The sequence below is a fragment of the Felis catus genome, chromosome A1, assembly GCF_018350175.1.
Source record: "Felis catus isolate Fca126 chromosome A1, F.catus_Fca126_mat1.0, whole genome shotgun sequence".
NCBI lineage: Eukaryota > Metazoa > Chordata > Mammalia > Carnivora > Felidae > Felis > Felis catus.
Window position 1 is genome coordinate 6,367,331 of NC_058368.1, and position 26,325 is coordinate 6,393,655.

General features: G+C 41.0%; 1 protein-coding gene and 1 non-coding gene across 5 annotated transcripts in view; one reads left to right on the forward strand and one right to left on the reverse strand.

Annotated features, from left to right (window-relative positions):
* WASF3 (WASP family member 3) overlaps window positions 1-26,325 on the forward strand; it is a 136,381-nt gene that overhangs the window by 17,014 nt on the left and 93,042 nt on the right. Inside the window, exon 1 of one of the 4 annotated variants that reach the window (XM_019822289.3) lies at window positions 1,067-1,088. The exons of the other annotated variants lie outside the window; for them this stretch is intronic. The gene's annotated coding sequence lies outside the window, so the exon portion shown is untranslated. Of the gene's footprint in view, window positions 1-1,066; window positions 1,089-26,325 lie in introns of those variants that run through there. 4 annotated transcript variants of the gene reach the window in all.
* On the reverse strand, window positions 16,317-16,423 carry LOC111556724. Its single transcript, XR_002736440.2, has one exon. It is a non-coding gene; the product is annotated as a U6 spliceosomal RNA (small nuclear RNA).

A 26,325-nucleotide genomic window follows, 5' to 3' on the forward strand; every position in this document is an offset into this window, starting at 1 on the left:
TTTTTAGTTTTAGTTCTGCCGTTGAATACACAGACTGGGCACTTCTTCATCAGTCCTCTTTAGTCATCCTGTTAGCGGTGGGAGATTCTGCATTGTGTGAATGGAGGTCTCAGTTCTTGGCTTCCCCAGGAGAAGATTTATGTGCGGATCCACACTTGCTCTGGTATAAAGGTGGCCAGACGGAAAGTAGCAAGCATGAAGCAGTTTATTAAGGACAGTACATCCTCAAGGTGGGAGAGTGGGCAGGCCCAGAAGTGGCAGCTGCCGGGGTTAGAGGGGACGTTTCTTTCTGTGTTTGCATAGGTCATGGGTCACAGCTAGGGCCATCTCCCACTGAGGGCTGAGGTTGCTTCCAGTCATCTACGGGACTACTCCCACAGGTTAGGAAGGGGAGCTTTTGGCCCTATGCACACACGGTTCTTGCCAGAACTGTCATGGCCATCTCCCCCAGGGGGTGGGGGTTGAAACCACAGTGTAAATATATTAAAATGAATCTACAGGTTACCCTGGGACAGAGGTTGAAGAGGAGAGCCATGTTCTACACCTGTGGCTCTTGGTCTGTCAGCCCTGTGTGTTGGAAGCCACAAAGTAAGGGGGAACCTGGGTGGCTCAGTCGGTTGAGCCTGACTCCAGCTCAGGTAATGATCTCAGGGTTCGTGAGTTTGAGTCCCACGTGAGGCTCACGGCTATCAGCTCAGGGCCAGCTTCAGATCCTGTTTCCCTCTCTCTGCCCTGCCCCACTCATATCCTCTCTCTCTCTCTCTTAAAAACGAATAAACATTTAAAAAAAAAGCCACAAAGTCAGGATGTTGTGCCCTCAGGCTTCTTATGTGTCTCCTGTGTATCACTGCCTTTGCCTCTTACTCATGTCTGACTGCCTGTTCCATTCCTTGGTTAGATGGAGTTCAATGTCTAGTGCATCCATTGAATATAATGGATTAACTTCTCTCCCGTGCATGTAGAAGTGTGTTAGTTTTGTGTCTTTGGGAGAACTGAGAAGTTAGTCATGCCGATCATTCTGTGTCTTTGATTCAGATGATGAGCCTGAGTTGAGAAGGGTGATTGGAATCCTCAGGATGCGTGCCTGTGTAAGCATTTTTTGAGTTCTTGCTTGTTCGAGTATTTTTCATGGTCCTGATAGTTGGAGGACAGCTTGGCTGGATATAAAAACCTATGTTTCGCTAAGTTTTCAGGCTGATGCAGGGCTCCATCTCACAACCGTGAGATCATGACCTGAGCCAAAATCAAGAGTCGGATGCTTAACCAACTGAGCCACCCAGGTGCCATCCCTCTTTCAGTATTTTAAATATCCTTTCCCAGAGTCTTGACTCTTCGTACCCTGGAATACGTGTGTCTTCAATTACATGATGTTTGACCTTCTTTGCCTGTTTGCTGTTTCATTCACTCTCTACATACTCATTTCTTTAGGTTGTTTTCTCACTTTTTCTTAATGCCTTTTATTAAATTTTCATTTGAAGTTAATTTCCTTTGGGCACCTTTTCATTTAATCTTCTGCAACAGGATTTTTTCCTTCTATTTCTTTCCCAATTAAGTTCAGCTTGCTTTTGTTTCAGTTTCTTTTTCAGTCCATTTTCATTCTCAGCTTCTGTATTAGATTCACGTGTGCTTGTTTGAGGGTACTCAGTTCGGTTTTGAGTGTCATACTAGAGTTTTCTTTGGTTTAACAGATGCTTTGGGGGAGAAGTTTTGTTAGTGAAATGCTTTGATTTACATTTTCTGTTTTCTTCTAGCAGTTTTGTGTGGGTATGGACTTCATTTGCGTTTTTGAATCCCTGTTTATTTTGTGAGTAGGTTTCTTGGTTGGAGAGCACTCTTTCCAGTTGTTCCCCGAAGTTCTTTTAATGATGTCAGTTTTGATGGGTGGGTGGCTTGTCTTATTTTTGCTTTCATTTCTGCAGTTTCTTAATTTTCCTCTTTTTTCTTTCTTTCCCCTTTCTGCCATGTCTCCAAGATGTGCCAGTCTCTCTAAATAACTGACCCTTCTTCACAAACGTTGCTTCTCCAAGGCTGTGACTTCTAGTTCCACTCACTTTCAAGCCCCTCTCTTGCAGCCAGTTCTGTGAACTACCAAGTCTTGATCTGTGTTCAGTGATGTAGCACTTTTTCTCCCCCCAGAGGGTTGAGGGTCATTTAAGTCTTCCACATGTCTCTACTCTATTTTATATAACCTTTCATCTCTCCCGCCTTGTTGTCTCCAGCCATAGGCTTTCAGTGGTATAGGATGGAAGCTCTGTTGGAATGCAGTTTATTTATTTACAGGTTATTTGAAGGCTGTTGTATTCTGCTTCCTATTCATGCATGAAGGCATGGGTCATATGTGGATATTTTTGCTCTTCTTATGGATGTTTCGGAAAGAGGATGTATGGGGAGATTTGGAATCAGGGTGACCAAACTCTTGTAAGCCTGGAAGTCCTGCCAGACGAGCATAATCTTAACATCAAATATTGTCAAGGAATAAATTATAGGACAGTCTCATTCATGAACATACTTGCAAAAATCCTTAAACATAACAATGAGATCTACCAGTGTAAAAGGGTAATATGAGCGTTTTTGTATTTATTCTAGAATGGAAGGTTGGCTTAATACTCAAAATCAGATGTATCTCATCATATTAATGAAGGAGAAAAACTATTATAATCATTATGAGATGCAGAAAGCACTCAAATTTAATATTTGTTCATGTTGAAAAACTCTTAGGCAAACTAGGAAAGAATGATCTCAGGAAGAGTATCTACAAGGAAACTTACAGCAAATGTCATATTAATGGTGTTCAGTGATGAAATGCTTATCTTCTGAAATTGGGAATAAAATAAGAATGCTTGTCCTTACCACATTTATTCACCATTATGCTGTAGGTTATGGCCAATGCAGTAAGAAAAGAAAAGTAAAAGGATAAGAATTAGAAGAAAAAAAACAATTGAATATATGTAGGTAGTACGATTGGTCTATATAGTGTTGTATGTAGAAACATCCAAGAGAATCTACACATAAGTTATTAGACTTTAGAAGTGTATTTAGCATGGTTGTTAAATTCTCTATAGCAATTGGAAAATGAAATTAAAAAAAAATTTTTTTTTTCAACGTTTATTTATTTTTGGGACAGAGAGAGACAGAGCATGAACGGGCGAGGGGCAGAGAGAGAGGGAGACACAGAATCAGAAACAGGCTCCAGGCTCTGAGCCATCAGCCCAGAGCCCGACGCGGGGCTCGAACTCACGGACCGCGAGATCGTGACCTGGCTGAAGTCGGACGCTTAACCGACTGCGCCACCCAGGCGCCCCTGGAAAATGAAATTAACAAAGACATTGTTTTGGCATTAAAGATCCCAATATATAGGAGTAGAAGTAGCAAGAAATTTATAATACCATTGTGCAGGAAACTATAAAATATTTAGAGAATTTAACGGAAAGGTAAGGAAAGGGGGACTATATCATGTTCATGAAATGAAAGCCTTAATATTATGGAGATGTCAGTCCTCTCTAAATCAATACATGGATTCTGTTCAACCTTAGACCATAGCCTGGAAAATTTGGGGAGGAATGGAAATTGACTATTTGTGTCTAAAATTTATGTGGAAAAATAGAGGGCCATGAGTTTCAAGACATTCTTGAAGAACAACAAATCCCTGGCCTTATCAGATACATAGAGTTATTATAGAGCTATAGGATTCAAGCAGTGTGGTATTAATACGTGTTAGCGTAGGCAAACACGATTAATGAAGTGGAGTAGAAAGCCCTAAAGCAGGCCCAGACATTTATAGATGTCTGATTATGTTAAGTGCAAAACAGTCTGGAAAGAATGGTTTTTTTTGATAAAAATTGTTGTGTGATTGCTTAGATGGATGTCCCTAATTGACATTTGACCCCTATCCTGTATCATACTCAGAGATCAATTCCACACAGACTACAGGTCTACAGGTAAAAAATAATATAGAAAACCCTCATGGCCTGTGAGCAGGAGAACCTTTCTTAAACAGGACACAGAAGGCCCTGACTATAAATAAACAGATGCTAAGTCGAACTGAGTATTAAGAACTTCTGTTTATTAAAGTGTACCATTGAGATTAAAAAAGTAGTCCATAGGCTGAAAAAGAATGTTTGAATGACACGTAAACTGACATGTCTCCTACCTCGAAAATTTGAAGAGCTGGCAGAGATGAGTAAGAGCCAGATAACCTAATAGATCAATGGGCAAGAGACTTGAACTTGCACTTTTCCAGAAGATGTACAAATAGCCAATGAAGATACGAAAAGAAGTTTAAACTCAGTAGTCGGGAAGTGCAGAATAAATAATACTGAGACATCACCACAGTCTTCAGATGGGCTAACGTTGAAAAGACTGGCAGTCTGTAGTGTGGAGCCACCGGAATGCATATCCCAACCGATGGGAGTGGGAATTGGTACATACACGTTGAAGAGCTGTTGGGGGTTGTACCGAAGTTGAAGGTACACATGCCTCGTGAACCAGTATCTGTCTTCTACATATACGCTCCATAGCTATGCGTGCATGATTGCACTAAGGTACGTGTATGGTGCTGTGCATAGAAGCATTATTTGTAATACCCCATTTGGATACATCCCACGTGTTCGTCCGTAGCACAGCGGTTATGTAAAGTGTGGTGGATTCATCCACCACCCGGTGATAGAAGTGAAAAAATTGAAGCTGTGTGCGACAGCAGTAATAATCTCATAAATTTGACATTGAGTGAAAAGATGCTAGACATAGCAGAATCCAAACCGTATGCTTTTGCTAAATACAGTTTTAAAGGGGTGTCAGGAACAGGGGAAGTGATGATCTTTGGGGAAGAAGAAGGGATTCTACGTGAGAGAGGCACGATGGGTACTTCTGAGGGTGCTGGCATTGCCTTATTTCATGATCTTGATGGTGGTTCCCTGGATTTGTCCACTTTGCGTTAATCCTTCAAGCTGCAGTTTCTTTAATAGCTAGATTTATTCTATATACGTCACGTTTACACTAGCGTTTGGATATAGATTTCCTTCACAGCTCGTGTTCGGTTTTGATTCAATTCACTTATAAGTGTTAATCTTTTCATCGAAAATCAGTGTGGGTTTTGAGCCAGCTCTCTCCCTCTCCCCCTGTCTGTTTTTTCTAGCGGAAGTCCTGCCTCTCTGACAGCTGCAGACCTCATTAGTCCTCCTTGCTTCTCTACTCTCTACCAGCAGTTTTCTCAGTGTAGAATGGGACCTCGGGGAGTCTCCAGCACCTTTTTAGGGGTCATTGAGGTCGCACTTATTTTCAAAATTATGCTAAAATATAATTTGCCCTTTTTACTCTCGTTATTTAAGAGCATACAATAGGGTTTTTCAGAGGCTGCATGACAGAGCTAACAGTTACTTGCAAAGACTATTAAAAACTCCTCTTTCCAACTAGATATCTGTGTAAGACTGAATTGTCTCCATACACTGCAGCCAAAACAACGTATTACAGTGGAATGAATTCAGAAAGCAGATACGAAAATCCAGCTGCCTTCTTTTAAGCCAGATGTTAAAGAAACTCGTAAAAAGACAATGGTGCCAATGGTTTTTTGTTTTGAGAAATACAGTTATTTTTTAAGATAACGTTTGTTCACACATAATGAATTTATTTTGTCCTTTTCAGTGCTTTTTTTTTTTTTTTTTGAGAGAGAGAGAGAGAGAGGCAGAGGGAGAGTGAGCGCATGTGTGTGAGCCAGGGAGGGGCAGAGAGACAGAGAGAGAGAGAGAGAGAGAGAGAGAGGGAAAATCTTAAGCAGGCTTCATGCCCAGCACGGAGCCCAGTGTGAGGTTCTGTTTCATGACTGTGAGATCTTGCTTGACTTGAGCCGAAATCGAGAGTTGGGCGCTTAACTGACTGAGCCACCCAGGCACCCCAGCGTTTTATTTAAAACATTTTTCTCATAATTTCTAATATGGTAAATATGGATACATACAACTCATGAACAATTACAGTTTGGGGTTTCAGATGGTAAGAGGTCCTGAACAAAAATTTTAGAGGATTATTGCTTCATACAGCAGTGGTTCACCCAGGGAGTTTTAAAGATACTCATGCCTGTGTCCTGGTCCCATAAATTGTGATTTAATTGGGCCTGGGGTGTTGCATAGGTTTGAAATTTCTCAATGACCTCTAGAGAATTCTGCCATGTACACAAGCTTGGGAATTCTATTGATTTATAGTTTGGAATGGTGGTATATTGTATGCTTATGTGACTTCTGCTCTTGAGGTCTTAAAAAACAGATAAGGCGCTGGACCCCAGATTTGTACAAAAACCTTACCTTGGGGATCTTAATTTCATTTCTGGTTGTTGCTGTTCTGTAGAAAAACAATCAATTTTTCAGAAAATAATTAAAAAAAAATTTTTTTTTTTAATGTTTATTTATTTTTGAGACAGAGACAGAGCAGGAACGGGGGAGGGTCAGAGAGAGAGGGAGACACAGAATCGGAAACAGGCTCCAGGCTCTGAGCCGTCAGCACAGAGCCCGACGCGGGGCTCGAACCCACGGACCGTGAGATCATGACCTGAGCTGAAGTCGGACGCTTAACCGACTGAGCCACCCAGGCGCCCCCAGAAAATAATTTTTTACTGTGAAGGATTGGTATTGCTTTGATACCTTAAATAGTCACGTGTGAAGCCATTTGACCCTGAGCTTTTCTTTGTGGGAAGAGTTTTAATTATTAATCCAGTCTGTGAACTTGCTACAACCTAATTCAGCTTTTCTCTTTCTTTTTTAGTTACTTTTGTTAACTTATAGGTTTCCAGGAACTTTCCTTTTCATCTGAGTTGTCCAGTTTGGTGGCGTACATTTGTTGGTTATTCCTTTATAATTGGTTGGTGGTAATTGATGTTTTCTTATTTCATAACTGATTTTGTGCTCTACTCTCTTTTTATCTTCGTCAGTTTCAGGGTTTCAGGGTTTGTCAGTTTTGCTGATCTGCTTCCATCTAGGTAGGATTTAACCTCAAAATCGTTTAAAAAATGATAATTATCTGATGTCTGTGATTAGACTGTGGAATTTTAGGATGATGGTTGTCTGGGATTGTTTTTTGAACATGAAATGGATACTTAGTCCCTGTAAAAACAACAAGAGAGAAGCTAGATTAAAATACATAAGTAGAGGTGCCTGGGTGGCTCAGCTGGTTGAGCATCCGACCCTTGATTTTGGCTCAAGTCATGATCCCCGGGTCTTTGGATCTGTCTCTGTGTGGGGCTCTTTGACTCTGTCCCTCTGCCCTGTTCCCCTGCTCTCTCTCTTTTTTTTTTTTAATTTTTTTTTTTAATGTTTATTTATTTTTTAGACAGAGAGAGACAGAGCATGAACAGGGGAGGGGCAGAGAGAGAGGGAGACACAGAATCTGAAACAGGCTCCAGGCTCTGAGCTGTCAGCACAGAGCCCGACGCGGGGCTCGAACTCACGGACCGTGAGATCATGACCTGAGCCGAAGTCGGATACTTAACCGACCGAGCCACCCAGGTGCCCCATTCTCGTTCTCTTAAAAAAAAAAAAAAAAAAAGTAGTAGTAAGTAGTAGTAGTAAGGTGTCTAAGCTAGAGAAAGGGGAAGGATACTGATGATTGATTATAAGTAAGTTATTTAATTATAATCCTTATTTTTTTTTGCTTACTTTTTATTGGGTCATTTCGGGTGGTAGACAAATGAAATTCAAATATTTCAGTGTTCCATGGATTAAATAAGTGAGTAATCTGGGTCCGGACAAGTGTCGAATTGAAGTGCCAATGACAGAAAATAAGGTTGAAAATAATATTTCTCCTCTACTGAGGAGACATTTCTGTTTGGGTTATTTTGCACATATAACATAATCTCACATATATTGTCTCCTTGCCTGTTTTACCATTATTTATGTATGTATTTTTGGTCTCTGTGAATTTCTGATAAAAACAAAGGAAAAAAAGAAAAACGTAGACCATCTTGCAGTTTGCCCTCCGACCTCCCGTGCAGTGATGTATAGACATGATATGTACCCTTGCAGTGACCCTTTTCTACCAGGGGGTGACATTCCTCATGGTTAGTGTGAACCCTGATTATGCATGGTCATCAGAAATGAATGAACTGGTAACGCAAAGGAATGGATGAATCCAGAAAAAATGAACCACATCATGCTGAAAAACAGACGATTTCCAGACTGACTGCGTTTCTGAAACCTCAGATGTCGAACATTGGAGATGCCTGCATTTCCGGGAATTTCTTACTGTGTATTTTTGGCTTTCTAGTATATAAGATTTCATTAAAAAATAGCCTCTTAAACTTTTCCTTTTAGAAGAGTATTGGGGCAGATCCATTAATATGAATGTGTCTAGAAGTGGGCTTTTTCAGAGGTTCTGTAGCATGACATGGGTTAAAAGTATGTGCACTTTCCATTTCTGTCAGGAACATTGGAAAGAATCTCCGTGAATGGAGTTACTCTCTCAATGGGCTTTGTATAAAACTGGCCAAGCATTAGATTCATATTCTTTCATAGGTCCAATTAGCATTCAAATATTATTTCTGAAGTGTTGGATTTAATATATTTTAGAGCTTCTTGACCCTCACCCCCCAACTTTCTCCCTCCCCCCCCCCCAATTTTCTAATTACAGCCTCAAATTATTTCTAGTAATTTTTAGAATTTCTTTTCTTGATGATGGCATTTGTTTTTACGGCAGTGATGGTTAATGAAACCCTTCCTTCTCTGGAGGAATGGAATATGATTTCCTAAATTGACTAGAATTTGATTTATCCTAGTCTTCTGATTGAAGTGCTAAAATAAATCAGAAGATTCAGCAAATTTAATTTGAAGTTCCCTGAATTTTTGAAGTGGTAGGCATACGAATGATTAACTAGAGAAAGCAAATTTTTGGAAAGTTGAATGAATAGAAGCCCAGAGTGCTTTGAGTTGACCAGAGCATTTTGATCGGTTTCCCTTCCCTTTCCCCCAGATGCAGAAATGATAAATGCTACATCTTAAGGTTATATTTTACTGCTCTCTTTCTGGTTCTAGAGTACCGAAGTTAATCTAGCGTAGTTTTGTAACTTTTTTCAGGCACTGTTACTTTCTTGCTGCTGTATGTAAGTTTCTTCGGTTAGCTTCAGTTTTCTTAATTTGCTGTTTTTCCTTCCCAGTGAGGTTTCCTACATGTATGTATACATTTAATAGCTTTATCATCCAGAGTTTCACTTTGGCTGGTAATTGTTCCTTTGGGAAGGAAAGTAAGGGGGAAACTTCATAAATTCATATTGTGATAGAAGGAAGCAGTAGGACACGAGTTAGCTGTAAATGTCAGAGAAGGACGGGGAGTAGTCACGAGTGACAAGTTAGCGTGGAGAAATCAGTCAGCACCCTTCCGCTCTCTTTCCAAACAGACTCATTCCCTTTGCAGCTGCTTGGTGTTCTAATGAGAAGTTACTGTTAACCTCAAAGAATTAAAACAGCCAATTATTCTACCAGCAAAATGGGTTTATCCGGGGATAGTGGAGAACTGCAGTCTGAGACGTGCAGTCTGTGGCCGGCCAGTCCCCCAGACGAAGGAGAGGAATGTTAATTTATTGAGAAGGAGGAGGAAGTTGGGAGGGGTTGTTGGGAACAGAAAGCCCCTCGGAGAGAAGCAAGAGTTCAGGGTGACAACGGTTTCTCTTTGGCCAACTTGCAGGGGTAGCACATTCCTCGTAGGAGATGCGGTGTCCCATCTTCTCCCGTTGGGACCTGTAATTGACACTGCTTCCTGTAATTGATGGTGAGTGGGCCAGGCTCCCCTTTCTGGCCTCCCTGGTCCTTTTTAGTGAGGTTTTCCTTTGCTCATTTTCACATTACAGAACCACTGCTCTTGTGGGTAAGGGGTCCCAAGTTGTCATGTTTTCAGTGGAAGATAATCAGAGTTTCTTGGCTTTTTGTTTTTAATTATCTTTTACTAGAGATTCTTTGACAGTCGTTTGCTACAAACTGGGCTTTGGTTTCGGAAGAACACAGGGGGGCTGTTTGGGATATTGAGGAGGAAGGGATATGTACTGGTACTTTGGGATAGGATGTTAGCAGGTGTGGATTGAAATATGTTTGCTTTCGGGACTTCGAATCAGGAGTAAAGGCAGTTTCCATGAGTGTTTGGCAGGTTTGTGGCTGTAGACATTGAGTTCTTCAGTATCTCAGATTTCCCTTTGCAAGTCCTTCGACCAAATTTGTTTCACCTGTAGCGGATGTACAGGGTTTAGGGGCTGCCTTCCACACTTGTTTCATTTCTAGCTTACGTGATGCTTCTAGTCTTTTTTTTTTTTAACTGACTTCCATCATCTGTTGTCTTTTTGAACAGGGGGATGTACATAAACGCAATCATGTATAGATGGTTCCTGACTAGACCTACCCCTTTGTAGGTTTCAGGCTCGGGACTGATGACTGATGGCCTCTGAGACCGGCTGAGACAGAATTGCAAGCCAGTGGAGCAGGGGCTCTGGGGGCAGACTCATTGGGTTCAAATCTTGGCTTTGCCATTTCTTAGCAGCGTGGTTTCTGGGGCACTTGCCAACTTCGGGGAGCCTTGCTCTTCTCATCTATAAAACAGTAACTACCCCGTAGAGTTGTAAGGAGTAAAGGAGAGCATGTAAATAATAAATAAAGAGTTGAGAGTGATGTACCAAGAATAGAAACCTGCCCGGCAGCCGGCAGAATAGAGGACGACAGAGAGAGTAAGAACATTCTTGAGAAAGTTTCAGACCTGCGTGTGCAGCGTTGACCACACTCTTGAAGAGAGGGACACAACCACCTAGGTGTCCTTTTTAGCTATTAGAAGTAATAGGGGAGAATTATGAGGGGATAATTTGTCAGCCAGAAAGGTGATGACAGGCCTCTTTGTGGATGTTTAGAACAGGGCAGGAGGAAATTAACGCCGAGTTAGTGATTTGGGGTCTTGGTGTGAAGAGAGTGACAACTGCGGTGTTGTGGTTTGGGCGGAGTTAGTGTGGATAACTTGTCACCAGTTCTCGTAAGACTGCATGCTTGTCTAGTGATTTATGGTGTTAAGGGTCTTTACGATCCGGTGGAATTTGATGAGTACACTCAGAAGGTAGCTTATTGTTCAGATGATTCTCGTTTGCATGGGGGCAAGTTCCAGAGGCACTGGGGAGCAAGCAAGGATTTTCCTTCGATGGGCAAGAGAGAAAGATTCACATGGTCAGTGAGTGAATGCACCAGGCCTGTAGAGAATTCCTGATATGAGCGCGGGGCTCTTTCTCCTAGAGATCAGGGTGGTGGCTGTCTGTGCCCAAAATGGGAGTGCTGAAATATACAGAATAGTTCACAGGGGAGGTGAGGTGGAAGCTGGACCCCAGGGGTCCTTCAGCCCGAGCGGGAACTGTTTTCTGCTGGATGGTATCTTCGTAGAAAATTCCTTACCCTATTAAAAAAAAATGTTTACTTTTTAAATTACTAATTTGATTATAGTCTTTGTTTTTGTTGTTTCTTTAGACGGTTTCTCAGAAGAGTGTCCCCTGAACACATGGTACCGTGGGGTTGGGGCTGTGTTTTTTTCATTTGTTAATTCATTAAAAAAAAAATTTTTTTTTTAATGTTTGTTTATTTCTGACAGAGAGAGCGACAGAGCATGAGTGCGGGAGGGGCAGAGAGGGAGGGCGACACAGAATCCGAAGCTCCAGGCTCTGAGCTGTGAGCACGGAGCCCCACGCGGGGCTCCAACTCATGGACGGTGAGATCATGACCTGAGCCGAAGTCGGACGCTCAACCGACTGAGCCACCCAGGCGCCCCTAATTAATTCATTTAAAAAAAAAAATTTCTTAATAATTTTTGAATGAGCCCGATGTTTTTATTTTTCTTTATTTTGCTTGTTTTACTTCAGGTTTTTTAATTCCACATATGAATGAGAACATACCGTATTTGTCTTTTCTCTGACTGACTTATCTTGCTTCTACTCTCTAGCTCCATCCATGTTGTTGCCCATGGCAAAATTTCCTTCTTTTCGCGGTTGAGTAATATTCCATCACACACACGCGCGCGCACACACACACACACACACACACACACCCCACTTCGTCTTTATCCATTCAGCTATCGATGGACACTTGGGATGCTTCCATAATTTGGCTACTACAAATAATGCTGCAATAAACATAGGGGTGCATGTATCTCTTTGAATTAGTGTTTTTGTATTTTTTTGGTAAATACCCAGTAGTGCAATTGCTGGGTCCTAGGGTAGTTCTATTTTTATTTTTTTGAGGAACCTCCATAGTGTTTTCCATAATGGCTGTTTGTGTTTCCACCAAAAGGGCCCGAGGGTTCCTTTTTTTCTACATCCTCACCAACACCTTTTGTTTCTTGTGTTGTTGATTTTAGGCAGTCTGACAGGTGTGAGGTGATACCTCTTTGTAGTTTTGATTTGCATTTCCTTGAAGATGAGTGATGTTGAGCATCTTTTCGTGTGTCTGTTGGCCATCTGGATGTCTTCTTCGCGGAAGTGTCCATATCTTCTGCCCATTTTTTTTTTATTTTTTTTTTAACGTTTATTTATTTTTGAGACAGAGAGAGACAGAGCATGAACAGGGGAGGGGCAGAGAGAGGGACACACAGAAGCTGAAACAGGCTCCAGGCTCTGAGCTGTCAGCACAGAGCCCGACGCGGGGCTCGAACTCACAGACTGCGAGATCATGACCTGAGCCCAAGTCGGCCACTTAACCGACTGAGCCACCCAGGCGCCCCCTCTTCTGCCCATTTTTTAATTGCATTATTTGGGGATTTTTGGGTGTTGAGTTGTATCAGTTCTTTATGTATTTTGTATGTTAACTCTTTGTTGGATATGTCATTGCAAATATCTTTCCCATTCTGTAGGTTGCCTTTTAGTTTTGTTGGTTGATTGCTGTGCAGAATCTTTTTATTTTTTTGATGTACTCCCAATAGTTTATTTTTGCTTTTATTTTCCTTGCCTCAGGATACATATCTAGAAAAATGTTGCCATGGCTGATGTCAGAGAAATTATTGCCTGTGCTCTCTTCAAGGATTTTGATGGTTTCATGTCTCACATTTAGATCTTTAATCCATTTTGAGTTTATTTTTGTATATGGTGAAAGAAAGTGGTCCAGTTTCATTCTGTTTCATTTGGCTGTCCGGTTTTCCCAGCACCATTTGTTGAGGAGACTTTTCCCATTTGATATTCATTCCTCTTTTGTAGAAGATTAATTGACCATATAATTGTGGTTTTATTTCTGGATTTTCTGTTTTATTCCATTGATCTGGGTGTATGTTTTTATGCCAGCACCATACTGTTTTAATTATTACCACTTTGTAATATAACTTGAAATCTGGAATTGTGATAGCGCCATATGTTTTTCAAGATTTCTTCGGCTGTTTAAGGTCTTTTGTGATTCTGTACAAGTTTTAGGATTGTGTGTTCTTGTTCTGTGAAAAGTACTGTTGGTATTTTGATAGGGATCCCATTAAACGTGTAGATTGCTTTGGGTGGTATAGACATTTTAAAAGCATTTGTTCCAATGGTTCGGACTAACTTTGCATTCCCCTTTTGTATTACATTTATACAGTATCCCCTTTGCTCTTGAAAGCCTTGAAAGCCTTTTGAAGCTACTATAGCTTCGTTGTAGTTTGCTTTTGTCATTAGGAGGGTGCGTAAAAACCAAGTCTGTCTCTCCAAAGAGCCAGATAGTAATAGGAGTCAGGGGTGTAGGTCGACACTTTCGTACCCTGGAAAGGTTGGGAGTGCAGGAGGGAAAAGGCTCACCGGAAATTTGGTATACTCAAAAAGGTCCTGAAAACTCAATTTCAGTAAAGTACATTTTGGGCTCAGTGCATTGAATCTGTGACCTCCTGTAAGATCCTGCATTTTTGCCTAATGTTTACTTAAGCCTCTAACTTTTAAGAGGTACCCCTCCCGCTCTCCTACCAGGCTCAAGCCCTCCGCAGAAGATACTCACTTGGTTTTGCAGGATTATGGAGATCCAGCAAACGTACCAAAGGCACTTCCTTTTTTAGGTGCCTTTTTTTCTCTGGCCTCATAGCTTAGTTATTTGCACGGGACCCCTAAGTTAGAATGTTGGTGTTTTTTTCTGTTGCTTTCTCTTGAGGGCGAATGATTTCTGCTGGAATGCAAATGAAGCATCTCAAATTTTCCAGATCTTTACTATGAAAAATCCCGGACTGTGGCAAATGAGAATATTTTATTAATTCCTGGAAATACTTGCTAAGAATACTTCTCTAGAGTGCTTATTTGTAGAGTAAAAACTGTGACTTCAATTTCTGTTACCATGCAGTGAACATAATTTTTGTGAAACAGTGGCTGTAAGGATCTAGAATTAACACTATATGGCTCGTGTTCACCAAATCTGTATTTGATACATTCAGTGCAGTATTGAGAGTTCTGGCTGTTTAACCAGCAGAATTATTCATTATGGAAGTTGATTTTTTTTTTTAATTTTTTTTTTAACGTTTATTTATTTTTGAGACAGAGAGAGACAGAGCATGAACGGGGGAGGGTCAGAGAGAGGGAGACACAGAATCTGAAACAGGCTCCAGGCTCTGAGCTCAAACTCACGGACTGTGAGATCATGACCTGAGCCGAAGTCGGCTGCTTAACCGACTGAGCCGCCCAGGCGCCCCTACAGAAGTTGATTACGGACAGCTTATCAGAGTTGACTTACAGTTTCATTCATTGTTTTTCATAATTAACCAGGTAAAACGATGACAAATAAGTCAGTCATTTTCTTTTTAATTAAAATAAGGAACTTACAAACGATTCTTCGGTTTTATGTTCCGTTATGTAGAGAAGTTCACAGGCAGCCAGGACATGGGGTAATTATTCAGGAATTTCATTTGCTAGTATTTGTGTGTTGAAGGTACAGAGGGGAATGAGAGGTTTTACAATGTCTTTGCCAAGTCAGAATTGCCTTGTAAAGGACCTTACAGAAATTCCTAACTGTTTCTGAGCCTTTTAAGCGAAGAAACGGAAAATTAGTACTCCTTCGATAGTTGTGGTAGGGTGGCTCATGCTAGCTGGCCGAAGGAGTGGAGGGATGCCACTATCCCCTACTCCGGGAGAAGAGAGGAGTGTTGGTGACAAAGCCCTTCCTCCCAATCGGAGCTTCCTTGTTAAAGTACATAATATAATTCTCCCAGGCAATAGTGCGGGAAGCACAAAAGGGAAGAGGAACTTAAAAAAAAAAAGGACTGAAGTGAGTTAGCACATGATTTGTAGTAAGTAGTATCTCTGGGTCAGCAAGGAAGACTGAATGAATGGGTAAGAAACTGGGAGATCCAGATACCAGAAATGGATAAAGGGGAGAAAGCGCATGGAAATAAACACAATATGGTTTTGGGATCAAGGTGATACCGGACTAATGATCTGAATTTACATAGCAGCTGTTCTGCTACCCTGCAGGAAGATACCTCACCCAGCTGACAGGCTCTGACTGTAGTGCCTTCGGGTTTTGAGCCGAGTCACTTGGGTATACCCATAAACTAGTTTAAAAAACGACATGGTTGATTACAATTTGCTTCTAGTAATAAGTTAGAGAGGGGTACTTTGGTTCGTCGGGCAGTCACCCGGGGAGATTGGAGATGGAAACATAATGTATGTTACTGCCCTTGGTGAGCAGATACCCTTTCTTCATGGTCTGACTAGTCAGCTGGTTCCTGGAAGGCAGAAGACTGGATGCTATACATTTGGTAAGCATTCACTGTTGAACCTGCATGTTGCCTGTCTGGCCACATACCCCAGAGCAAGCTTATTCTGGGAAAACTATTAACCTCGTATTGCTTTACTGTGTGTGCGTTTTGTTGAAATTAAGCTGTGACCTGAAGATGCCTTACAAAAGACATTGCCTTATTGTAAGTCTGACAGTTTCTAACACGAGTGGAGGGTAGTAGCTGTGGGTAGTGCTATAGAAATCTCAGGTCAGGGGCCTAGGCAAGTTTGAGATTCTCACCGTGCATTCTGTTGGATTTGATTTTTTTTTTTTTTTTTTTTGTATTGTTTTAAAACCCCTGGCAACTTGGGATCGTAGGAAAGACAGAAAGAGTGCTGTACTTGGCATGGCATAGAACCTGGGTTTTGTGCTGGTTGGACTTGTGCTTGGACTTCATGCCTAATTTTGACCTTGTCCATGAAGTTTTCTGTAAGGAAGCCATGTTTTATGTTTCTTTCTTTCTTTTTTTTTTTTAATATATGAAATTCATTGTCAAATTGGTTTCCATACAACACCCAGTGCTCATCCCAAAAGATGCCCTCTTCAATACCCATCACCCACCCTCCCCTCCCTCCCACCCCCCATCAACCCTCAGTTTGTTCTCAGTTTTTAAAAAATATGGAACGCTGCACGAATTTGTGTGTCATCCTTGCACAGGGGCCATGCTAATCTTCTCTGTATCGTCCCAATTTTAGTATATGTGCTGCCGAAGTGAGCACCATGTTTTGTGTTTCAAGTAGTTTCATGTTTGGCTTCTGTTGTTTTTCAACCATTCTTTGAAAGACCTTCTCCACTACCAGATTGTTAGAAAAAGATCCTTTCGTGTTTCTTCTAGTCCTTTAGTGCCTTCGTGCTGTATATTTTTGCTGCATTTAGAGCTTTGTGTAGTATATGGGCAAGGTAAGGACTCAGTTTGGGATCCCCACCCCCCCCTTACTGCGTACTCATTTAATTAATAGTCTTTACCCCAGTGGTTTGAAATGCCACCTCCATTTTATACTGAGTTCCTTGGTATATTCATTAGTTCCTACACTTTCTAATCTGTTCAGTTATTAGGTTTATTTCTTCAGATGTCAGCACCACACTGTTTTAACTATTGTAGCTTTATAATGTTTCAGTATTCTATAGGGATGGCCCTTACCCCCTACTCTTTAGTCTTTTTCAGAAGTGCCTTGTCTATCTTTGCTTGATTTTCTACAAGAACTTTAAAATCGCCTTGTCTAGCCCCTAAGGGAATCGCTGGGGGTGCTGGAAAGAAAACCTTCCTCTGTGATGAATGATCCTGGATTCTTAGAGCCCCATCTGCATTGTAAATCTGGAGACTTGGTTTCAGACTTCGTTCTGACGTTCACTGGTGCTGCAGTGAAAAATTAGATTTGTGTTTTACAGCTTTGCAGGTGTGTACAGGTGCTTTTAAAGAATTGCTGTGTACTTGCTGTTTTTGTCCCTTTACTTTTTCAATCAGTAGATATAACCATTAGAAAACTCCTCAATTTTTTAGCGTTGCAGAAGGGCCCTCATACTTGCAAACGTTGGGGACAACTGGTTGAGAGTTCTGTAAGCTCTTCTCTGTTCTAAACTTCAGTTCTAAATAATAAAAGGTGGTATATCATCAATCCAATCAAGGATTGAATTTAAATCTTTGTAGCCACTGAAAGGGCTACTCTACCAAGAGAAGCTGCAGAAACGTTTCTTGGCAAGATCATTTGTCTGTGTCTTTCTTTTCCTCTGTAAGCAGTTGGTGTTTTGAAAGGAAGCATATTGTCTAGATTTTCAAAGTTCTCTAAAAACAGGATGGGGGAGTGCGTTATTTTCGAAGCTTGTAACACGATTGCATTTTAAGCGGAATTAAGTGCTTTGAAAGCTTGAATTTGTGTTGTCATAGTTGAGTATTTATGATTGAAATAACTACGCATATGTCTTCTTCCCTTTCTGTGTGATCATTGTTAGGTCTAGCGAGAGCCTCTGGACAGAATGGTTGGTTTATAGGAGAAGACAATCAAGGCTGTGATAATTCTCAAAAGTAAAGCTTTACATTTTGAAGGGCAAGTCACATCTATAGTTTGTATGATTCTGTAACAGATGGGGAAATCATGGAACAAATGATGAGAGAAAATTGGCCTTTATCTGTTGGCAAATGGCAGTCAATGAAGAGATGACATTTTTTTTTGGCTCCTTTTGGAAAATTACTTTCAGGATTCATCGATTGAAAATTGCTACAGGACTTGGGGCGCCTGGGTGGCCGAGTCGGTTCAGTGTCTGACTCTTGATTTCAGCTCAGGTCATGATCTTGCTGGTTCATGAGATCAAGCCCTGAGTCGGGTTCTGCACTGACAGTGTGGAGCCTGCTTAGGAGTCTCTCCCTCTCTGTTTGCCCCTCTCCCACTTGCTCCCTCTCTCTGTCTCTGTCTCTCTCTCTCAAATAAATAAACATTTAAAACTAATAGTAAAATTGCTACAGGACTTAAAACTCTAAAAACATTTACCAGAAAGTCTAGAATTGTATACTGAATAATATTCTGAAGTTAAGGTTGAGGTTTGGGATATGTTGAGTCTAATTAAACCAGACTCAGTCTATTTAAGAGTCTAATGTTCTTAAGGAGGAATAAACATAATTAGATAAGCTGATCTAAATTACCATTATTAAAATTAGAAAGGTTGGAGAGGGGAGTTTAAGAAAACAAAAATATAAGCAGAAAATAATCCTGAGAATGAAAGTCAGTTTATTGAATCTTCAGATGTTGTTTGTGTGCTGAAAAGGAATAGAATGTCCCAGGAATGTGAGACTTCTTCAGATAAAGCTCTTGAGTTTACATTTCCTTTTTTCAAGAGTACATGTGACTAGAATAAATCAGAATCCGAGCCCCAATTCCACATTCCTGGGAGGGAAACTGGCCCCTTTTGGGTAGCGCCTGTCACCGTCCAGTCAGCCGTGGCCACAGGGTGGGGGTGGGGGTCACAAAGCCCAGGGTTTCAAAGGGTCATTAACCCCTCACGTTTCTACTAAAGTCAAACGGCACCTTCAAATGGACTTGTGTTTCAGTTGTCATCACAGTTGTCATCAGATGTTTTGGGAAATAGGTATTTTTTTCCTTGGAGTTCAGTTCGATCTTGCGGACTCTTTGCAGTCTTAAAAAGCTTTAATTTACGGTCTATTAGAGCGCCCGTGTAGCCCCGTCCTGGTGAACACTGGGCTTTTTCAAATATGTTTTAATCTCTACTAATCTAGTAAGTGAAAATGGTGTAACACATCGTGGCTTCAGTTTGTATTTCTTCAGTACTTTGGAAGGTTGGGCATTTTTGCGGATCTGCTTTTTCCACTAGCCATCAGGGGGATGGGAACTTAGTTCCTTTCTGTTCTCGTTCAACCAGATTGGTGGGCTACAGGGCGTCTTTCGTAGCGTGCTACTTTGGAGGAAGTTCCAGCTTGTTCTATCAGCCATCAAATTAGCACTAAAAATGGCTCATCTCAGGACTGGCTCAGGTGGAGTGAAGTGCCGGCCGAGCATTAAAGGGAAGTGGTCACAGGGCAGGTGTCATGGTGGGAACCGTCGTGATTGGTAGACAGCAAACCGTCACTGCAAATCGAGCTCAGCGTGGACGGAGGACTGTATGGTTTAGAAAGTTACTTTATGTAGGCAAGCGGCAAAGTCCTCTGAAGGCTTAGAGATCTGGGCCTGGCGTGGCGTTGTCAGTAGGTGCGTTTGTATGAGGGGTCTTGCTGTTTAACATCAGGTGAGTGTTTCGAATGAAATCGTGCCATGACGCAGCCTTTGGAAAGATGTTTGCACGTATCTCGTGTTTAAACCTTTCCTTTTGTTATTTCTTCAAAGCTCAACAGAGCTGGGCGGGCCGATAACGTGTAATTCTCTTGAAATTAAATTAAAAACAATCACGTTACGGTAGGTTGGTTGGGGTGTAGGGCGTTTTCCACCTCCGAGAATGTTAGAGCTCGTGCTTTGGATTGTCTTGAACATATACTCCATTTGGCTGGATGTTTCTTTAGATTTTAATATTCATGAGCACTGTCATCATGCTTCTTAGCATTGAATTAAAGCCAAGGTAGGGCTGTCGAAGGCATTTTCGCCTTTCTTTTGCGTTACTTCCTCGACTGGGCTCTCTCCGTTTCTGGGTTTCTGCCAGTGCAGATGAAGGTTTACTTCATTAGCTCTCAGTGTACAACAGTGAATGGAAAACATAAACATGCGTCTGTTCTTGCGTGTCGAACTTTCCCCTTCCCCTTTGCAACCAACTCCTTTGGGGAAGCTGAAACTGAAGACCCGTGTCTGAATAGCATTTTAACAGTATTTCTCATTAATATGCTTTGTCAGTCCTCAATTTGCAAGAAAGGCACTGTCAGGATGTTGTTGGTTTGAAGCCTGGATGCTTTGATTTCCGTCCCGTTAATTTCTTATCCGTGACCCTCTGCTGGGAAATGCCCTCCCCCTCCCTTCCCGTTTGATCACATTCAGGAGAAAGAGTAAAACTTCTGATATCTTTTTAAAATTGTTCACGTATTAATAAGATTGCCACCTCTTCCTCTCTGTGTGAAGATGCAATATAGTATATACTTTTGCTTCAGTAGTTTTTCCGAATTTTGACCTTTTTTATTTGAGAAAAAAACCTAAAGGAAGGCATAAGGTGGAAAGTTGTTGATTATTCTCTTTAAATGTCTTTCCTCTTACAGATGTCATCTTTAAGTGTAGGTTTTAAACCAGAAATATCCCCTATAACTTGACTCACAGAAAGTAATCTGGAAGAGATTTACGTGCACATCAGATCTACATGAGATCACTGGGTGAGGTCACCAAGGGAAAGGTCCAAATAAACACATCTAAAATCTGGTAATCTCGTAATTCTTTGGCATTTTGGAAGATGATAGGTACTATAGAGAAAAAGAAACCATTAAAGATGTTGCAATTTTGTGTGGGGTGGGGTCAGAGAAGATAGTATTTGAATAGAGATTTGAAGGAGGCTCGAGGGGTGTCGGGTGGGTGGGGAGGGACATTCCAGGAGAGGTCATAGCAAATGCAAAGGTCTTCCTCTTTGGAATGGCTGCTCCCTGGTGTGTAGAGGGAATTGGCCTAGGAAGGCAGCCAGGCCTGAAGTAGAATGAGAGAAGGGGGTGGGGGTGTGAGGGAGAGGGGATGAGAGAGAGAGAGAGAGAGAGATGAGGACAGAGTGGTAAAGGGAGGGAAGGAGGCAGGTCAGGTAGCTATCTTCTAGGTCATTGTAAAGGTTTTGGCTTTGACCTGAGTGAGGTGAACAACGATTAGAGGGTTTTGAATAGAGGAGAGACATGATCCAACTTCCCCTTTGATAGAATTGCTCTGGTTCCCATTCAGAAGAGAACAGGAGCAAAGGGTAGAGGCAGGAGACCAGGGGGAGTCCTCAGGTGGGAGCTGCCTGATGGTGGCCCCGGGTTGGGATGGAAGCAGTCGAGGTGGGAGGAGTGTTCTGATTTTGATATGTTTAATTTTTTTTAAATGTTTGTTTATTATTGAGAGACAGAGAGAGACAGAGCATGAGCATGGGAGGGGCAGAGAGAAGGGGAGACACAGAATCCAAAGCAGGCTCCAGGCTCTGAGCTGTCAGCACAGAGCCTGATGCGGGGCTCGAACTCACCAACCACGAGATCAAGACCTGAGCTAAAGTCGGACGCTTAACTGACTGAGCCACCCAAGCACCCCGATTTTGATATATTTAAAAGGCAGAATCACCCGTGGTATTTGCGGATGGATCCGATGTGAGCTATGTGAGGGAGAGGGGGGAGAGAAGTTAAGGATGCCTAGCGGTTTTTTGTTTTGTTTTTTAATATTTATTTAGAGAGAGAGAGAGAGTATACGAGTAGGGGAAGGGCAGAGGGAGAGAAAGAGTCCCAAGCAGGCTCCGCATTGTCAGCTCAGAGCCTTCTTATTTTAGATACAGAGAAATTATTTTCCCAAGGTGTTTCTTAATAGGTTGCACAACTTGTGTCCGTATTTTCAGTGCTTCCCTTCAGTTTAGTCTTTTCACAAATTGAACAGTCTGATACTTGCATAATGGGGAGTGGTTCGTAAATTTCGATGGCATTTTCGGGTCCTGTTTCTAGGGCCTGTGCGATTTTGCCGGAGTCCCTGCCATGCTGCTATGCGGTGTTGATTCAGTGAGTGAATGAACTGAGGCGAATGTGTGTGTGTGTCTGTGGGGGCGGAGGGTTGTACTACAATGAAGACAGGAAATGTGAAAAATACCATCTTAGCTGGTAGATGGAAGGATCACTTGTCTTGTGAGATTTTCTGCCTTCAGCGTTGCAGAGTTCATCTTGGCTCAAAGCAGCTTAGTAGAAGCACAGGCTTCCATAGGTATGTTGCTTTCCTGTCCTTCCTGAGTTTCCGGGTTTGGGAGTGGGGAGGTACCAGGTTTTGTAAAAGTTCTGCCTCCTGATGATGCTAAAGGAGAAACCATGGAGGGCCCACGCACTTCCTGTTTATAATTACACTTTGATTTTCCTAGACCATTTACTAAGCTGCCTGAAGTTTGCTTTGTTTTAAACTTTTATTTTACATTATTTTTACTATTAATCTTGAGGCTTATTTCTTTTAAAATGATTCCAGGTTTTTTTTACATAATTATACACACACACACACACACACACACACACACACACATTGTCTTATGTCACCTGTTAATGTTTGTCTTACTAGCATTTATTTCATTCCTGATTGTCTTGCACATTGATTTATCTACCCTTCCTGGCTCACTTTCCAGTAGAAGCCGAGCTTCACAAAAACAAGAAATTGTCTTTTACTGCATTTTATCCCCAGTACCTAAGTGATAGTAGATAATAGGTATTCAGTAAACAGTCTTGCGTAAATACTGCAGACCCTATTTTGTATGCTGTAAAATATTCAGTGTCATAAGAAGTTTATCCCATAATGAAAAAGTCTTCTGAAATACTACCTAGGCGGTTGCATAATTACTTATCTTATAGATCTAATTTAATTTGCTTTGAGTTAATTATTTTGTTTGGTTATTTAGTTTCTTCTGTTTTATTATTGGAAATAACATTGAAAGGAGGACATCTTTATATATAGATCCTTGACCACATTTGTATTTATTCCTTTCACGTATTGTAAAGAATTATTAGTTGAGATCATTTAGGTCTGAACGTGTACTGACAACAGAAGTATAATAGTTTACACCTCCATTGACATTTTACAAGGGCCCCTTTCTTCTAGAATTTGATCTCCAATACTGTTTTCTTCTCGTTTTATACTCCTTCCCTTTGGCAAGCCCATCTCTTACTGCTTTTACAGCCAGTGCTGGTGATTTGTGGCCTCTTAACCTCAGGCTGTAACTCTGTATGTGCTAGATCCTGGAGATCCTCTGTACCTCAAGTTCACATTCCCCAACGGCATAATGATTATCTTTCCATCAGAATCTGCTCCCCGCTGCTCTGTTCCCTTTTGAGGTAAATGAAAGTAACATCTTTTCAGGTGCCCAAGATGGAAATGTGGGCATGATTCTCAATTCTTCTCTTTCCTCTTTATCCTTAACTAGTTGGTACAAGCCCCTTTATTTCCATGCTTTTTCCTCCTCCTCTGGTTTAAGCTTATTACCACCTCTTCCTTGGACTATTAGATTATTGCTCTGACTTCCTCTATCACTTTGCTCTAATGGATCATCCTTACTGCCAAAGCTGTCTTCCTAAAAGGCCCATCTTCTATTGCTGTCCTAATTAAATTCCTTCAAACTCTCCTAGTTCCTTAGAGTGAAGTTTGAGCAGAGACTTCAGCAGAGACTGTGCTCCGCTTGCCCTCCACACAGTCCACCCTTCATCATTTCTTGTAATGAGGGATTTTCCTCCCCCCTGTTCTCCAGGTGCGTTGCACCCTTGGTGTTCCACATATGTGTCTTAACTCTTTTGTCCCTCAGTGGCTAGAATACTGTCCCTCACTTATTCACTTAACATTCATTTGTAAATTCAGCTCCAAGAAGACTTTCTTACTGACTCTTTTCTAGTGATAGCTTCCTTTTCTGTACAGCTGTGGGTGGTGTTTCAGCACTTCTGTGACAGAATATTCAATGTCATTTATAGGTTTGTATGCTAGGCTGTGAGATTGAGTCTTATTTGTCCTTGATTCCATGGCACTTACCGTAAGAGACTATTGTAGAAAAAATATTTAACAAGTATTAGTTGAATTAATGAATATATCAATGGAAACATCCTTGAAATTGATATCTTTTTAGTGTTCTTCCTTTCTGCTTCTGTCTGGGAAGTATCATTTCCATTTAGTCTGAAGAACTTTAGCATCTTTTGTCGTATGGATCTGTTCAGCTTTGGTTTATTGGAAAATGTCTTTGTTTTGCTTTCTTTTTATTTTTAAATAATTATAGTCTCACAGGAGATTTCAAAAAAAATCACAGTCCCATGTGCCCTTTGCCCAGTTTTCCCAAATGGGGACATCTGGTATACCTGTTACTGTAGTAGCAAAACCAAAAAATTGATCTTAGTATATTTCTATTAACTATTAAGATTAAGATCAATTAAGATTAAGATTAAGATCTTATTCACTGTTCAGTGTATTTTCAGTTACACTGTGTGCGTGTGTGTGTAGTTCTGTACAATTGTATTACGTGTAGATTTGTGTAAGCACTGCCACAGTCAAGATACGGTACTGTTTTCATCACCGTATAAGGTCTCCCTTGTGCTTTTTAAAAATAATCTCATCCACTCTACCCCCTACACCCTCTTCTCCATGTCTGTAGTTGTGTTATTTTGAGAACGTTACCTACATTGAATTGTACTGTACTTAGTAAAAAATGGGCAGAGGACCTGAATAGACACTTTTCCAAAGAAGATAGGCAGATGGTCAACAGACACATGAAAAAATGCTCAACATCAGTAATCATTAGGGAACTGCAAATCAGAACCACAGTGAGATATCACCCCATACCTGTCAGAATGCTGCTTTCAGAAAGACAAGACATAACTAGTGTTAGCGGGGATGTGGGGAAAAGGGAACCCTCATGCACTGTTGTTGGGAATGCAAACTGGTGCAGCCACTGTGGAAAACCGTATGGAAGCTCCTCAAGAATTTAAAAATGGAACTACCATATGATGCGGCAATTTCGGTTCTGGGTATTTATCCAAAGAAAAAGAAAACACTAATTCAAAAAGGTATATATACCCCTGGGTTCACTGCAGCATCATTCATGATGGGAACAGCCTGTGTGTGTGTGTGTGTGTGTGTGTGTGTGTGTGTGTGTAGGGATTATCACTCAGCCCTACAAAGAATGTGATCTTGCTGTTTGCAGCAACATGAATGGACCTACAAGGTATTATGCTAAGTGAAATAAGACAGACAAAGACCCAGGACCTTGTGATTTCATTTGAATATTAAATCTAAAAAAACAAAACAGACAAAAGAAAACAAATAGATTCATAAATATAAAGAACAAACTGGTGGTTGCCAGAAGGGAAGGGTGGGGGGAATTAAGAGATACAGACTTCCAGTTATAAAATAAGTAAGGCACAGAGATGAAAAGTACAAAAAGAATATAGCCAATGATACTGTAATAACTCTGTATGCGACAGGGGTAGCTAGACTTAACACCTGGTGATAATTTCATAATGTATATAAATATTGGATCACTCTGGTGAACACCTAAAACTAATACAACGCTGTATGTCAGCTATACCTCGATAATAAGAAAGTTTCACCAAACCCAAGATAATAAACTAATTAAAACTATGTGGGTATGGCACTGTTTCTTTAGAAGACCTGATAAACAAATCTGTCTTCACCGGAAATCATGTTCCGCAGCTGTGATCAAAGAGTGGGAATAAGGTGAAGCAAATCATCATGTTCAGGGTGTCTGAGTAATATCGTTTTGCAAGATGAGCTCCATTTTAATTTACAGAAACACTCTTAGGTAAAGTCAAGTGAATTAAAAATTTTAAAAGCGAATTAAAAATAAACCGCATGAGTGAACGGATTCCCAGTTCAAGAAGTCCTAACAACTGAAAGTGAACTCATTTTTCTTTATTGACTATATAATCTGTAAGTATTTGGGGAAGTTAAAATAGTGTTAATATTTTTTGTTTTATTGCTAAATATCTGTAACAGTACTTAGGTCCACCTAATGAAAAGATGAGTCAGATATATAGAATGTGCTACTGCGAGCGTGTTTTTAAGGCATTCACTATACAGTGTATCTCATGTCTTACATCCTAATAAAATATTATAATGAAAACAATCCAGAATGCCCTTACGAATCATTCAGATCGTTGTCTGTATCAATATTTCTTCCTTTTTATTGCTGAGTAGTAAAGCATCGTATGAATTCACCAGAGTGTGTTCAACCATCCACCCGAATAACATTTGACTGGTTTCTAGTATTATGAATAAAGCTGCTGTGTTCACATACAGGTTTCTGTATGGAAATAGGTTTTAACTTCTGTGGAATAAATGCCCAGGAGTGTGTATTGGCCCAGGGTCCAATGGCAAGTGCGTATTTAGTTTGGTAAGAACTTGCCAACTGTTTTCCAGAGTAGCTGTACTATTTTCATCTTACATCCGCACCAGCGGTGTATGGGTGATCTAATTTCTCTGGCTCCTCGTCAGAATTTGGTGTT